Source organism: Lytechinus pictus, chromosome 1 (assembly GCF_037042905.1).
Source record: "Lytechinus pictus isolate F3 Inbred chromosome 1, Lp3.0, whole genome shotgun sequence".
Classification (NCBI taxonomy): domain Eukaryota; kingdom Metazoa; phylum Echinodermata; class Echinoidea; order Temnopleuroida; family Toxopneustidae; genus Lytechinus; species Lytechinus pictus.
The window spans coordinates 22,813,603-22,831,293 of NC_087245.1; the positions used below are offsets into that span (position 1 = coordinate 22,813,603).

General features: G+C 37.5%; 2 long non-coding RNA genes across 5 annotated transcripts in view; both read right to left on the reverse strand.

The window, feature by feature from the left end:
* The window catches only part of LOC129259493 (uncharacterized), a 45,298-nt gene extending 43,811 nt beyond the window's left edge, over nt 1–1,487 (reverse strand). Inside the window, exon 1 of one of the 3 annotated variants that reach the window (XR_010293340.1) lies at nt 1,132–1,487. This is a non-coding gene — a long non-coding RNA (uncharacterized LOC129259493). Of the gene's footprint in view, nt 1–494; nt 761–868 lie in introns of those variants that run through there. The other 2 variants (XR_010293339.1, XR_008584355.2) reach the window with 2 other exon arrangements.
* A 262-nt stretch (nt 1,488–1,749) lies between these two features.
* LOC135155638 (uncharacterized) lies at nt 1,750–16,568 on the reverse strand. Of its 2 annotated transcripts, XR_010294784.1 has the most exons (4): nt 16,258–16,554; nt 12,460–12,836; nt 11,114–11,203; nt 1,750–2,394 (listed from the first exon to the last, which is right to left on the reverse strand). It is a non-coding gene; the product is annotated as an uncharacterized LOC135155638 (long non-coding RNA). The 2 variants fall into 2 exon arrangements; XR_010294782.1 differs by having other exon boundaries at nt 11,114–12,836; nt 16,258–16,568.
* Between the last annotated feature and the right edge of the window lie 1,123 nt (nt 16,569–17,691).

Consider the following 17,691-nt stretch of genomic DNA (forward strand, 5'->3'; position numbering starts at 1 on the left):
TTAATTAGGAAAAGATAACCTTCATTGTTCATCAACCATTCATTGACATGTCATGGTTACATTCACTCATTTTAATGAAAATACTAGACAGGAATCATGGGAATAACCGTCGTTTCTGGGGATTTATTCAACAATTTCTGACATTTTACTGTAATCCCCATTGGTGAGTGGAGCCAACGTAGTTCAGCCGAACAACCCAAATTAAATACAGAGACTGAATGAAGCTTGACGTATAGTGAGTGATGGTATTACCGACCGGCCTTGTATTACCGAACGCGCACGTCATATGCGTCAGAAAATAATCAAATATGCTCAAACCTTTGCTACATCCTTCCAAAGGGAAATTGAATAGAAAAATTATTAAAAATTATCAAAAACACAATTTCGAAGTCTTTATATCCTAAAACAATAAAATATGGTCAAAATAGCTCATCAGTGACTTTGTTGTTTTCCTAACTTTTCCCATAGAAAACACACGTTTGGTAATACGATACCTTTTTCAAGTGACCAAAATATTTCACTTGCGAAGAGAGGTCCGATTGGAAGCTGGGGAGCGTTTCATCAACATTTTTGTCCAACAAGTTGTCAGATCTGACATCTTTCCTTGATTCTGATTGGCTGAGAGGTACTGTTACTATGGTAATTGTCGGATAAAACAGAACTTGTCGGACAAAGTCCCTTCATGAAACGCTCCCCTGATGTCGAAAAACGAAAAACAATTTCGGCAAAATTTCCGCATATTTATATTTTGTAGGTATTTGTGTATTTATGGTGAAAGTTTTGTGAATTTTAATATTGGAATAATGTGTTTGATATGATCAAATTCATGAAAAGTGTTCGGTAATACGATCCACTACCGGTACCATACCTCATGCTGATCCCTGTATTCTGTAACAGCCTGGGCTTCTCCCAACATGAAATCCAATGACTGTTGAACGCTGAGTGTAGGGCAGAGTCGTGATGACCGGTCCACACTCACACTGTCACAGTGACTGATGCTGCTGGTCAGCATCGGCTCGATTTCTCCTACCCAGGGAGCGCTCCCTGGGTACCGGTAGGCGGTACTCTCCCAGACCGGTGGACCACCAAAATTAAGAAATACATTAGAAATTCGCAGATACAAAGACTGACCATCAATCATATTTAAGAACTAAATTTCCTCAAAAATGTTTTATTCACGAAGTAGGACAATGGGAACAGATTATACAGCAGGATATCTCAATATTCTTGACTGAATTTATCAGCCTGTTACTGTTAGTGTTGTCTTGACTTTCTGATCAGTAGTTGCGTGCGCGCTGCCATTTTGTTCTGTCCGTTTGCAACTTTTAGTTACTCTGCTACAGTTGCGCAGCGAGATAAGGGTCGCAAATAGATGAAACAAATTGCAAAGGGATTATGACGTTATGGGCCGATAAAAAAATTGAAGCAAAAAAAAAATCGAGATATTTATCCTATTCAGTATTCTTATTTCCAGGGGCGGATCCAGCTTTTTATAAAGGGGGGGGGGGGTTGGGGTGCTATGCGAGGGAGCGTAGCGACCGAGTCCAAGCGAGCGGAGCGAGCGAGGGGGGAGGGTGTGGGAGGGGGGTGTCCCCCCTCCCACAGTAGGGAAAATTTTTGAAAAATAAATACATAGAAATAGAATAAAATAAAATTACAAGTTTAAAAAAAAGATAAGATTTAAAACAATGGTCCCCGGATTTTTTTTTTTGGGGGGGGGGGGGGGGTTGCAACCCCCCCAACCCCCCCTCTAGATCCGCTTCTGATTTCCATAGCTCTACTTTGGTTGAATAGTAAAGTTTTCAAATACCAGGCTTCCAAGCTTTTCAAGAAAACAAATTCCCTGATTTTCCCTGATGAAGTTTAACAATTCCCTGATAATTCCCAGTTTCGCATGTAGTTGTAGCAGTGGATTACATGAAAAAAACCCCACCCTAACCAGTCATTCAAAGGATGTTGTTTTGATGCAACAAAATAAACACAGTCTGACTGACTACCATACTTTCGATTTCTGGGCCGATCAAAATTCCCTGATTTCCCCCTCATTTGAGGCATTTTCCCCTGATTTCATGCATTAAAAAAAAAATCAAATTCCCTGATTTTTCCCTGACTGGAAAAAGGAAAATAATTTTCCCTGATGGGCTAGGAACCCTGAATACAGTATCCTGTGAAAGTTTTGACATCTAGATCTGGGTTTGAAATAATAAAGGTCTTTTTAAATTGGTTTATACAGTCCTTTGTGACACAGAATTTTCTAATGCATTTCTTCATTCTATCGGTCCACTGGTCTCTGCAAAAAAAATCGCTGGCAGTCACTGGTACAAAAGAACCCATAATGATCGATCATCTCTGGCTGATAACGACCAGCTCGTCCTGGGCCTGTACTTGTCCTTCCTGTATTTAAAAAAAATCAAAATACTTTTCAAGTGTTATATCAAGCATTCACAGCACAACTATTACGCAAAGCAAAGGTGTATGCTTTTGTCATAATGGTGAACATTTTTTGTCTGACTTTCATTATAAAAATATGGAATATTCTACATAAATCTGACCCATAAACTCATGATAGATGCAGTATGTATCATGGAAGTATTAACGCTGGTGTAGAAACCCCTGTGAAGTGGTAGATTGACAATGATCGATATACCACAATGTCATTTATAAACACTATCCATACAAATAATAATATCAATGGGTAAGAGTCACTTCACGGTTGCTTTATCACTTCAGTTTTTCAGTGTGCCTATTTTTATCTTATTGATCTCATACATTCTTTTGATGTATTTGTTTTAAAAAACAGAGCATGATTTAATTATTTATTACGCCTTATTCTACCATGGTGACTCCGTCTGAGGGTCAGACACTGTTATACTTAGAGGCCCTGGAATATAATAACAGGGGTGTGAGTGGTCACAAATATAAAGATATGATAAATTAAAGCTGAAGAGTATTGAGAAAGTTTGAAATAGAAAGAGCTCCCATACTTTTTGTACAGAGGAGAGCCAAAAATAAGCTGAAATTAAATTGAAAATCAAATTTAAAAAATCTGAAATCAGCTAAAAATCTGAACTCTCACACCCCTGATAATAACGAAAAAGAAAGAAATACAATAACAGAACATGTACATGAAACTTATTGGCAACTACATTGTAGTTCTTTAGAGTGGAGTCAGCAACCGCATGGTGTCTGGCACATGAAATCGTTGATCGAGGCATAGCCACTGATTTACTATTATAATAACGATGATAACTTCATTTTGAGACTTGAATGACGATTTTATCAATGTTTTGACTTTTTACCAAACAGGTCGATCTCAAATCTGAAATACATTGCTTTCAATATAATTCTTAATCTTGGAATATGGATATATTTTTTAACGTCCTGTCCATAATATCCACCATTTTATGAAATATCCGTCATGCCCAGTTCTGGTGGAACGTCGCCTAAAAGGTCAAAGCAAAATCGATAACACAGTGAAATTTTATGCTGAAGGGGACATTCTACCAAACAGGAAGAGAATGGCCGTACGAGACTGCACATAAAGAGATAAGCATCTTCATGACGCATCTTGAAATGAAAAAAATATATAAATTTGATAATTGCACCAAGGCCCAATCGATTGAAATATAAAATCTTTACATATTTATTGACAAGGAATGTGATCCTATAGGAACTCTTCAGAGAAATCTTAATCACAAAGAACAGTATCCCAGGTGCAATTGTCTAAGAATTCATAGTAACGATGGGCCTCCTAATGAAAATACAATTTATGACAACATATTTTGTCGAATTGTAAAGACGCCTGTAGGCCTTGATCGCATTTTTGAACTGAGGACAGCCATGCTGGATACAGAGGTCTAAAAGTACTTTTACGTTCGTTAAACCCAAGATGGCATGGGCTAAAGCCAATCCATGCCCTCAAATCAGTAGTAGTAGTAGTAGGAAATTCATAGACTTGTCTTTTTTCATTTACTATACTGAAATTTGCATATTTATTATGATACTTCCGTTTAATATGCTTAATCTAGGTATTATTTGAATTTGTCTTTCTCTTCATTTATCTGGTTTAATTTATCATAAGACCTCATGAGTGTTTCATTAAGATTTTTGTCTGACAAGACGTCAGATCTGACATTTTATATTGATTCTGATTGGCTTAGAAGCACGTTTCCTATGGTAACTGTCAGATAATATTGGACTTGCCGATAAAACGTCCGACAAGTCCTTTCATGAAACGCTCCCCTGGCAGGTATATTCTTCACAACTAAATTTATAGGTACTTGTAACACACTTTGATTTGTTTTGTTTAGATTACATATTTACTTAGGGTTCCTACAGAAATTCGAAAACAGAATTCGATGACTTTTCCTTGACTAAATTGCTGCTTTCCATGACTTCCTTTCAGGCACGGTTTCCAAAATCAGACACGTTATGATGGCTTCCACCTCCCCTCACAACCATCCGTTCAACCCACTATCTTAAATACTCATGACATGTACATCTAATATCATTAATATATGGGCCATTTCTGACCAAGGTACCATGAGAATTGCGAGACACGACAAACTGGAAAGCTGCCATAGCCAAGAGGTAAATGCAATTCCATGACTTTTAACAAATTTTCCAAATTCCCTGACTTTTCCTTGACTTTCCATGACCACAAATTTTTCCAGGGTTTTCCATGACTGTGGGGACCCTGATATTTTTCAATTTTTCTTTGTTTTTGTACATTTTGTCTAAAGTTTAGGCCAATTTAATTAGTGAGTAGGGATCATCTTTGCTGGATTTTCCAAAAGTCTGTTGTAGTAGTAATCATAAAGGTCATTGTCCACACTGTGTATTAAAACACTTTGGCCCGTATTCTGAAGTCGGGTTTAACTTAAACTTAGGTTTAAAGTTGTGGTTTAAGCATGGACAGCCAATTGCTACATAAATATTTCAGCTCATTTGGCTCTATAATATTTCAGCTCATTTGGCTCTCAAATCATTCATGATTGTGTAGGAAGTATAAATAAATGACCGTCTTCACCATCGATGAATCAGTAAGAGCACAGTAAAAATAAGAAACATACAACTTAATACATTTTTGAAACGTTTGGCTTTCCATAATTTCAGCACAGAGTTAGACCGTGGTCTAAGTTAAACCTGACTTCAGAATACTGGCCTTCGTTCTTGGTTAAGATTTCAATGTGACAACATGGTCAAAGTTTATTAACCCAAAATGACATTTGACCACGATCATGTGCCGTGAAACTCGTGCAAGATGGTATCCCATTGAACTTACATCCAAGTTTTTTTTAAATAGATCCTTATACTTTCAAAAATTTAGCTTTCCAAAAACTCAACCATGGTTAAGATTTCAAAGTAAAAAAAGCAGTACCTACATCGAGGATTTGCTTTTACTATGCAGGCGAAACAAAAATGACAAATCATATATCAATATAATTACTACCTATAATGGAACCTTATTCAACAGGGTGAAAAATGTATGATGGTCTGCAGTTGTGGCATAGCTAGGATCGGAGTAGGGACCACTTGACTTTCAGGTGGTGAAAAGTAGGGCAAATTTGAAAACAAAAATAATATTAAAAAACAACAACTGAACTTGAAAGTTCAAACTGTTGAACATCCAAAGATGCCACAAAGCCAAGAAGCAGAAAGCGGTACAACTTTGAATTTGTATGTTTTTAAATAAATTAATTAATACTACTAATAATAATATTCCGCTATTATATAGTGCGTCCCAGAAAAAACAAAACCGATTTTTTTTTTTCATTTTAGTTACTTTATATAGGAATGTATAAACAAATAACATGACAAAGAGGTCCCCTACTGCCTCATAAAGAAAAAATAAGTAAATAAAAATAAAATACAATAAACTTTACGAAAACAGATGAACAGTGCGTCCCAGAAAAACGAAACCGAGATTATGCGATGATTTATCATAATTTAATCACAAATACAATAGACAAATGACCTATCAATGTAAAGCTTCGAATCTCCTCTTTCATCTGATACTACTTAGATTATTCCCCATTCACGCATGAGTGAGCAAAAACAATTTGAAGAAAGGATACCAAAAACTCATTTGGCGGGGGGTGTCTGAATTTCAAAAAGAAAATCACATGCCTAAAAATTCGATATCTGCTCTTTTATTTGATACCTTAATCACAGAAAATGGTCAAGAAGTAAAAAAGTTATGTTCCCTCGAAACAATGCTTGTATTTCCATAATTTCAATATTTAAATAAACGTGTTTCAGCATTTTCCCACAGAAGCTATCGCACGGTTAACACAAGACTTAATGCATGGCTGATCGTCAACAAAACGGAGTGTCGAGTGAGTTTGAACGCTAGCCTGTACTACCTCTTCATTTTATGAAATTATTGAAATTTAAGCCTTATTTCAAATAACCAGAACTTTGTTATTTCTTGACCATTTTCTGTAACTGAGGTATCAAATTAAAGAGAAGATATTGAACTTTTTGAAATGTTTTCTTTTTGAAACCCGGATATAGCCCGCCAAATGGCTTTTTGGTATCCCCTCTTTAAATTGTTTTCCTTACTCATGCGTGAATGTGAAATTATCTAAGTAATTTCAGATGAAAGAGAAGATTCTAAGCTAGGTCATTTGTCTATTGTATTTGTGATTAAGTTATGATAAATCATCGCTAAATCTCGGTTTCGTTTTTTTCTGGGACGTACTGTATAGCGCTTAATATACCGGAAAGATGTGTCTAAGCGCTTTACAGATGTATATCATCCCGGTCATCGGATTCATTCGGTTATTCCCACACACAATTTATACACATCCTTCACTCCCTGGGGAGTATTCCAGTCAGTCGCCGGTGAGGCGCACACAGTACTGGACAAGCTACAATGACTTTCCCATCCTACCGGGTACCCATTTAGCACCTGGGTCGAAAGTGGCAAAGTGTGGATTAACGCCTTGCCAAAGGATGCCAGACGGCGGTGGGATTCGAACACACGACCCTCTGTTTCTAAGGCTCGAGTCAGAACCACTACACCATGGCTCCTGTACTATTGCAGTGATATGTCAAAGGCTCCGTCAGTGTAACAATGACCTAGTGGCAATTGTTTCAAACTTCTGCAGGTTTATGGGTGTAAAGATTTGTGTCGCCCTGCGTGTCGCCCTGCGTGGCTGACATGTGGTAGTTTAAGCTCTGATATTTCACGTGTTTTTCACCATTATATTGTGTACTTTTGGTTTTATTGCTGTATCATGCAAATTTGTTATATGCATGGATTCATTCGGCCAACTTTTGAACCATTTTTTTTTCCAATATTGGTGTGATCTTTGATATAAGATTTTTTGCATTGGTTTTGATTTGAACTACTCTGTATATGTAAGCCATTTTGTACATGTAGGCTGTGTATTGTATGTCTACTGCCTACACATATACTGTACTTGGTGCTCACCATTCATGTTCATTCAACTTTAAAGGCTATTGTATTGTTCAAGTAAGTCATTGATCCTATAGCATTACAATGGAGCTATTGAGACTTTGGTTCATCTTTAACATTCTATTAACTGCTCAAGTCTCAACTGCAGCTGTGCCAAATCATGTACATGAACATGGATATCTTCATACTTCAGTATCCTGGATTCATTGCAAGTACTTGAAACACCGCCAGCCATATTATCAGAATTCAACGGCAACATTCCAGTTCCAGTTATTGAAGTCCGGCGACGTCAACCCCAACCCAGGACCAACAACCGAAAACGCTCCTGGAGAACATTTTGCTCGTAAGCTATCTGCGAGTACATCTTACAATGGAACTAATGGACGAATTGTTTATGACAGAGATTTTCTTCTGCAGTGTAACCCTGCATGGAAACATTACAGTCCTGAGGTGGTTACAAATGGACTGTCGAACATTGCTCACAAAACAACGAAGAACAGGGGCATGCTCCACGAGAATTTATGGCTTCGGATCAAAGAACTTGGTATCCAGACACGTGTTAGAGGTAAGAGAGGAGGGCATAAAAGGAATTCTGCGAACAGCTGTAGTCGAAAGAAGCGAGGAAGGAACAACACCAATCTTCAAACAGTGTCGTGTGTTGACAACAATCTTGTAAGATCTCGTTGCAACGTCTGTTTGTGGAACGCACATTCTATAAGAAATAAAACTACGTATGTTACCGAATATGTTAATGAATATAATATTGATGTTTTGTGCATTACAGAAACCTGGTTAAGTAATCAGGATAATGTATCAATAGGGGAGTGCACTCCTATAGGATACACATTCATTAACTCTCCAAGAGACGCAAGTAAACGTGGAGGAGGGATTGGAGTACTGTATAAAAGTATGCTCAAATTAAAGATTAAGAACATAGATTTCAAGTTTGCCACATTTGAATGCGCTCATATTACCGATTTGTCAAGCTCTATCCATTTTTTCATTGTGTATAGACCACCCCCTTCTTCAGCAAATAGATTCACAAGTTCTGACTTCTTGAAGGAATTTGATGAATACATATGTGAGATATCACTATGTCCAGGAAAATTGGTGTTATTAGGTGATTTCAACGTCCATTGGGAAGATATGAATAAAAATGATGTGCTTCACATGAGGAACACCATTTCTTCGGCTGGGCTCATTCAGCATGTCCAAGGTCCAACACACAATCTTGGTCATACTTTAGATCTAGTTTTTACCAGAGATGACTCAGTTATCTTACAGTGTCACACATTCGACACTTGTATTTCTGATCATTATATGATTCGTTTTTTATTGGCTCATCAGAAATCAGAGCCAGTCTCTGTTACTTCTTCCTTACGTAATTATCGCAAGATTGATAAAGCTCAATTCAGTAATGCTTTACTTGACTTAGTTTCATCTCAACCAGAAGATTTAGATAATGTGTCTCTTTTTGACTGGTATGTTTCTGGCGTCACTAAGGTACTCGATACCTGTGCACCATCTTCAACCAAGTCCCGCCCTCTGAAGCGACGTAGACCCTGGTTTAATCAGTCTGTACTTGTTGCTCGCCAGCACCGACGTAAAGCAGAACGTAAATGGCGTAAAACACGACTAGATTCAGATCGCACATTGTTCATAGAAGCTAATAGGAATGTATGTCAAATCATTGATACCGCTAAAGAAGATTTCTTGAAAGAAAAGTTAGGTTCGTGTTCTGTCAAGGAGGTATATCAGATCATTCATTCACTTTTGAACAAGAAGTCGAATCAACTTCCCTTATACGAATCTGCAACCAGATTAGCTCATCAATTCTCTTTGTTTTTTGTCAACAAGATAAGGAGAATAAGAGCTGAACTTGATGCATGTACTGTACCTGTTAACATTCAGTTTAGTGATACTGAAAATCAAAATATTCCACTTTTCGCAGAATTTCAGGTGCTTTCTCAGTCAAATGTATCCAGAATCATTATGTCTTCGGCTACTAAATCCTCCCGACTTGACCCGATTCCTACATGGTTTTTGAAAGAAAACATTGTTCATTTATTACCATTGCTCACAAATGTAATCAATCAATCTCTTTCTACAGGTATTTTCCCTGATCAAGCACATTCAGCAATCATCAAACCTTTTTTGAAGAAATCAGGGTTGGACGTAAATGACATCAGTAATTATAGACCGGTCTCAAACTTAACATTTCTAGGTAAACTCATCGAGAAGGCGGCATGTACTCAACTAGCTGATCATATTGAATCTAATAATATTTTTGATCCTCTCCAATCTGCCTATAGGCCAGGTCACAGCACCGAGTCAGCTCTGATCAAAGTAAAAAATGATATCATGTTTTCTCTCGACTCAAATAATGTAGTTTTTATGGTGCTGTTAGATTTATCTGCCGCGTTTGATACAATAGATCATAACATTTTCATATCTCGGTTATTCAATAGAATAGGCGTTAGGTCCAAAGTCTTATCCTGGTTCCAATCATACCTGTCTGGATGGACTTCGCAAGTTGATATTGACGGCACATTGTCAAATCCCATAACTCTAGAATTTGGACTCCCTCAGGGGTCAATAGTCGGACCCATAGGCTACTCAATATATACTCTTCCAGTTGGCGACATCATCCGAAATCACTGTATCAATTATCATTTTTATGCTGACGACATACAACTATACGTTTCTTTTGATCCGAAGACTCCTGGAGCTCTCAATAATGCACTGGTTAAACTCCAGAATTGTATATCAGATATAAGACAGTGGATGATAGTGAATAAGCTAAAATTAAATGACAAAAAAACTGAATTTTTTGTTGCGGCCTCTACTTATAACTTGCGCAATCTTCCAAATGTTCAACTTGATGTTGATGGTACACTCTTTAGACCATCAGAAAAAATAAGAAACCTTGGTGTCATATTTGATTCCCGCATGTCAATGTCGTACCATATCTCTCATATCTGTAGCACAGTCACTTTTTATTTAAGGAACATTTCTAGAATCAGAAGGTTCATTGACCAGTCTGCCTGTCACAATGCTGTTCGTTCATTGGTTCTGTCTCGTATTGATTATTGCAATGGGCTCCTTTCTACAATTCCCTCTAATCAATTAATTCGTATTCAACGGCTACAAAATTGGGCAGCACGATTAATTTTACAGGTTTCCCGAGATCATCCTTCCCAACCACTCTTTAATTCTCTTCACTGGCTTCCTTTTAAACAGAGAATTACGTTCAAATTACTCTTGATTGTCTACAAAACACTGAATAAACAGGCTCCACAGTATTTAAGTAACTGCTTGAATCTGTATACACCAACTAGAGCACTTAGGTCGGCCAGTGATCACCTTCGCCTCACATATTCATTAACTCGTACATTAGCTGGTGACAGAACTTTTACAGTGTCGGCTTCAAAATCCTGGAACGACCTGCCACTAATAATTAGACAGTCTCCAACATTAGCAATTTTCAAAAAGTCATTAAAAACTCATCTCTTTCGTACCTTGTAGTTTTTAAAATATTACATTTAATTAATTCATTGTAAGCGCTTTGGGCCTAATGGGAAAAGCGCAGTACAAATAATAAGTAATAATAAAAAAAAAAAAAATATATAACACAACAATGCACTCTGACTTCCTGTAATTCGGAAACCATTGCAACAAATTTGATCTTACCTTTCTGGCTAGTGCTCTACGATAGACAACTTTGACTCCTTTATGATCTCTCTTCAATGCATCTGTTCAGTCCTCAATTGCATCTTCTGGCTGGGTTGGAGGAAAGTAACAAAAAATGGAGGTTACTACTCACATGAGTAAGCACAGCTGCCAACCATAAGCCAAAAATAGCATAAGTTAAAAAAGCTCCTATACTTTTGAACAGAGAAAAGCTGAAATAAGAAATTAAGCTGATCTTAAAAACCTAAAACCTCACGATGCAGGCACCGTATGGGAAATGTGACAACAGCATTAACAGGATAAAATCCTGATGATGGCGGAGTGAATTCAGTCACACTTCCTTTATGAACAAATGTCAATTTCTTTTGGCAGATTTCAGTGGGAATCCCATGTAGCATCTTCAACATTTCAATCTGCCCGTTTTTACTGCATACACAAGATGATGGGTGACATTATTATTAAACACACAATATTCATTACATGGATAAAGTGTTTTGTCCTTTTTTAATTGTTATGTGTGCGCTTTAACCCTAATTAAACTGGGGGGGGGGGGTCAATTTGATCCCACCTCAACAAATTTCGTCACTGCATGCGCCGTCGCGCCAATTTTTATGACCACCCCGCTCGCTGCTTTTTTACTTTCAAGTCTTGCGACCAAATTTGCAACATCCAGAAACGCAGTTCCTAAATTATGCAAAATTTTGTAAATGCATGTCAGACCCGAAATTGCTCAAAAACGTGAGTCCATGTAGAAAGTAAATGCAAATTGTGTTTTTCAACCAAAATTCATAAATGTTTGATTATTTTTACTATCGTTCGTTTATATGGATTTATTTTATCCTATTTATGATTGCACAAGGGTCCCCGACAAATTTCATCACAAAAAACAATAAAAAACAAAGGTTTGGCAAAACAAAGAAATGGATACCATGCATGCGCGACCATGGGGTCTTAAAAAGCACCCTAAACAAGTATTTTCCATATTCTGAAAATGCACCCCTTAACAAGTATTGGCGTGTGAAAGCCTACCCTTAACAAGTAGATCTAATATTGGAAACAAAACGATACCCTTGGCAAGTATTCCCTGAATTGAACCCATAAACTAGTACAGCGATATTTTAGTTATGTCACGGACGTCAGTTTTACCTTTACCTACATCATTGGGTATACGGCTCAACCTCCCACACCTCGCGCAAATCGGACTCTAAACACGTATGTGTTGACGGGGCAAAACGTACATTCTTTATAAAACATTTGTCTTTTGTATACCCTCACAAATTCGACCCTAAAAACGTAGCTTTCCTAGCGAAATAGATACCCCTTTTTCATCTTATTACGTTACGTACGTAACGTGCCATATCTTGAAAAAGACATCCCTTTACGTGTTTTGGGGGTCGCGCATGGTATCCACTGGTATGGTATCCACTCGTCAATGTGGAGAAGGTGAGGTACAGGAAGACTTAAGGAGAATCATGAAAATATCTTCTTCACAAGGTCATGGCTCTGAGCCTTGCTTGGATTCATGGAACTGTTCCTCTTCGGCCTTTGGTCTGTCTGTAGTAGCCCCCTTCTTTCCTGCTCCTCTCGTTGAGGGTTGCAATGGTGACGACACAGGTGATGCATGGGGTTATCAGCAGTCTTCGTGGAAGAGTAAGGCATGCCTACTTCGTTTTTTAAAAGACTAGGCCTGTAGGTCGACAACTTGTTCCAAAGATAGCATGGGCTGCGAGAGAGAATTAAAAAATTAAAGAAATATTTAACTAAACAATGAATCCCAAGCAAAGGGGGAAAATAAAGATGATCAGTCAACCTATATCAGTGAGACCCATAACATAACAAAAACCGAAGTTATTTAAGTTTAGCGAAAGAGTTATAGCACATCATCATGAATATTCATTAGGTGGGCTGATGTCTCATCGCTACTTCCCTTTTTTATGTTATTACATGAAATCATAAATAAAATGTTTCATTTTTCATCCATGTATGCGTAAATGATGTGTCTCCATTATGACGAAATAAGTTGCGGCAATAAATAACTAATGCACTTAATCAGTTGACAATCCAATTGTTTTAGTTCTTGGTAGAAAAATTTCGAATAAGCCTAATTTCATGTAATAAAATACAAAAGAACAAGTGGAGATATGACATCATCAGCCCACCTAATGAATATTCATAAAGATATGCCTAGAACTGTTTCACCGTAATAATGCAAATCTTTAAAAACTTCGTTATTTGTTATCTGATTTTGACTAAATTTTCAGCATTTTGCTTTGTGAATTTTACTCTATTTCTTGAGATGTAAATGGGACCATCCCTTTAATAACACTAAAACAGTAGAGGTGCAAGGCCAATAGGGGAGACTGTGTCTCCCATGTAAGAGATTATCTCCAATATCAGAGACTTTTGTAATTCATCCTTGGCTCTCTTCAAATCAAAATTAAAAACATATCTCTTTAGTTAAGAAAATATGCTGTGTAGACATAAGTAAAAAGAGCTCTGAACAAGCGCAGCTGAATATATCCATATAAAAACTGCGCTATATAAATTAATGCTTTCGATGAAGTGGTTTACGGTACACCATGTGGAGTGTTGTAGAAACAGTGGATAGAAGAAAAGAAATGGAAAGGCGAGAAAGTGGAGATTTGAGAGTAGAGTATTCTTTCTTGAAAGTAGTCCTAAAAAGGACTGTAAACCAGTATAAGATTGAAGAGTTGAGATTAGCTTGACTAGTAGAGCTAATGAGGAGATGCTGGCTTGAGTCGGCGAGTAGAGATGATGAGTACTCATCCAAGCTGATTTTGTGGTCTGTACGCCATTGTGAACATGCAGGATTCTTTGCGGCAGTAGCGTGAAGAGTAAAAAAAAAACGATGGGCGCAGTATAGCACATGTTCTAAAAGCTGCTTCATATACGTCCCGAGCGAGCGAGAAAAAAAAACACCTTTTCATGAAAATCTAACTTTGAGATATTTTAACATTATAATCAGTAAATAAAATTATATCCTACACTTTTCCTTTGCTTTTCTTTCCTCCTTTTTTGTGTTCTTGTTTGTAGAACTTTTAGGGGCCAATGTCCCAACCCTTCTATACTCATATACGGCAGTGCTGTGCGGTTGGGGGTACGGGGCAGAGCCCCCGGAACTTCTTGACATCAAAGCCATTTAAACCTCGCAGATTGCCGCTATTTTAATCGAATCGCGGGCATATACAGAATAAATATAGCTTTTACAAAACACATTTAACACAGTTGCGTAATAAACCAAATATTTTGAGGGGGCAAAACATTGAAATGTGGGGAAAATTTGTAAAAAGTCACAAGCGTGCAAAGGGAGCTGAAAAAAATTGCCTATTGAAATTAAATTTTAATTATGTGATAGATTTTTCCATTATATTATTCAGCAAATTCATTGTTTCCATTCATTTCTTTATACGTTGTGTCCTATAATTTCTTTTATTTCCTCTTGGGTGCCGAACCAAGACCCCCTCCCCCGCCTGTATGCCAGTGCTTGAACGTGATTGAACAGGGGCGTTATAGAGCCATTTGAAGGTTATAGATGAAGAGCCCCTACTTCGTGGGGTCTGGGGCAAAGGTAGCTTATTTGAATAAAATTTAGCAAGCTTATATCCGGCTTATATCACAATGTTGTATATGCAGTCCTTCTTTCTTCCCGCTCTTTAATTTCAATCATCGACAGCCCGGTCATGTTATTATTTATTTCTTGTCCTTTTTCTTTGTTTTCCAATTTAGCTTAACTAATTACATTCTACCTTCGTTTCCCGCTACTGTTTGCCATTTTGTCTTTTTAAATTTTTTTTACATCCGTGCTATTGCATTACACAGGCCTATTTCGGAATGATTTGTTCTTTCTCAAATGTTCTTTCGTACATTTTCCCGCTTTCCTTCCTTTTCCATAAAAAAGTTTGTTCGTCGTTTTCTTTTCACTTTTTTATTTCCCTTTCCTACTTCCCTTTCCTTTTTCTCCTTTCCTTTTCCTCTTTCCCTTTCTTTCTCCCTCCTTTTTTTCTTTTTCCCGTTTTTCTTTTATTTTCCCGGTGAAATCAGCCAGGGGGGGGGGGGGGGTACTTGCCCCCCTGCCACACGCCTGTTACGCCACTGGATATATGAGAGAAATGACATATCAGTATGTTCCCTAGATCTCTTCCTTATAGGGGAGATGATTTTTGGTATGATTTTTCTTAAATTTTCTCCACCTGCAATAGAATATCAAATTGCATGCAAACATTCGCCAATACATCGTGTCATCATTATTATCGCACGCAAATCGTGCACCATTCATCAAATTTATCATTTACTACTTTTAATATAAACAAGCTTTAATTATCATCATCATCATCTTCGTCGTCGGTCATCATCATAATCCATCGTACCGGCAACATAATGGCCTACCAAGTTGCATCTAACGCACTCAAGGTTGCAACTTATCTTTTTCAAATAGCAATTTATTGTCACAATCGTATTTATATCATTTTCACCATTATCATCACATAATTCAAACAAAAAATATATATCGTATTCACAACCAACCACACTTCAGACTTTATTTACTGTAATAATTTCACGTATTTAATAAATCAACACCACTACCCGTGATTTCCCGCAGCTCTCCACAGCACAAATCTCAAGACTCTGGTATTTATTATCTTTTATTGGCCGATGAGACTTGAGATGCAAAGCAAGAAAAGGTCAACAGGTAAATATTTTCATGTTAGTTTCCATTATGATCGATGTAAAAAAAATGTATATAGGGGCTGCTATCTTCCTGGCTCTTGCAATTCCACGTAATTTCATACTTAAATAGTATTCATAACAAAATCCCCTGACAACGACATTCACTACATAGCTTTTTGTCGACAAAAATCTAAAAATATATTTTATTAGCAGGATTATAGCGTGCAATCATTTTTAATCGCACGAGCTAGCCACGGAAATTTTATTTTTTGTGGAGCGAGCTAGCTGCCCAAATTAGCCGTCTATAGAGGGCAGTCGCATTCATTGCAAACAAAAATGCTATACTTGCGAGAATCAGCCCGCTGGCGCGGTCTTTGCCGGGGTCTTTGCTGCGTTTATGGAAACAAATTTAGACCTAAATAGAATTTGATTTGAAAAGGTAAGTTATCACATACCAATACTGATTGCAAAGCTATACTCCATATTTTCTCAGAACTGGGCCCCGCTTATGTTTCACTTATCGGGTGATCGAAACTAAAGTTTGAAATCACTTCCTGATGTTTCCACGATTTCCTCTCAGACGCATTCAACTAAAGATCAGGAAAAGAAAATCTAGAGGATGCCTTTTTTTCGAAACACCTATCCACCGTTCGATTCTACAGTCATTGGACATCATTCCTTCAGAATGTACGCCGTTGTTGTTGAATGTCATATTGCATTCCTGTTGGTAAAATACATTCATTCATTCACTCTCGTCTGTCCCATTCACTCTAGCCTGCCCCTATTCAAACTTCCCGCCATTTGTGTGCTCGGTTTTTTCTTCACCCCAGTGCATCACAAAGGACCTACTGTGGATTCGCCGGTGTCATGGTAATGTCAATGGATTTGTAGTGATTATCTCCGTCAATCAGGGGCTGCGCGGAACCAGGGGGGGGGGGGGGCTGGCTTCAGTGCTTCCTCTTAAAAAAAAAAAACTATGTTCAGAAAAAGTGAAGAGGCCATCTGATTGTGATTTTTGCATGGTCAGCCCCCAAGTTTAAAAACCGTAGGTTCCTCGGCTCCTGTCAATAGTGTTTCAATATAATTCAATGTCGCTTGCTTCTTCAGATTGATGATTCAGGAACCAGTGGCATTATGCCAGACAACCCCCCACAAAAAAATAACAATAATAACTAACTAACTAACTTAACTAACTAAATAAATAAATACAACTTTAAAAAAATAAAATAGAAAATACATAAATAGATAAATTAAAAAGTAAAAATTAAAATAAAAATGGAGGGGCCGTGCAGACAAATATGGGGCAGGATATTTTGTAAAAGCTGTGAGAGGACCGATCGAGTGAACAAAAATGTTTAGCTTACTGATACAAAAAATAATAATTTTGTGGTAGATGATCAGATAACGAGATCCCCGACGTCCATCGTAAATACATTTCCTACACCCATGTATGCGACTTGTCATCCATCATTTCTTGTAAACGAAATCAACATGGTGATATCCATGATCTCATCATCTGATCTTCTCTTAATTCTAAACGATTTAGACATCTTCTAACATTATGTCAATATGATGACATCCATCATCTCATCATTTCTTCTAAAGGATGATTATCAGGGAAGGAGTTATGAGTCAAGGGAACAACTTATTGAAGTTGTAAGTGGAGGGAGCATGTCAACGTTCTTTATACGAGATAATAGGTTATAAGGTTACCACAATTCGACAGGATGTAGACATGATCTTTTGTCATCCTATCATTTATTCTACAGTAGACATGACGCGATGATTATTTGAACCACTGGCGTACATACTGGGGGCTTTGGGGACTCTTCCCCCCAAAAAACAAAACACGATCAAGAAAAAAAGAAGGGAAGAACAAGAAAGGGATA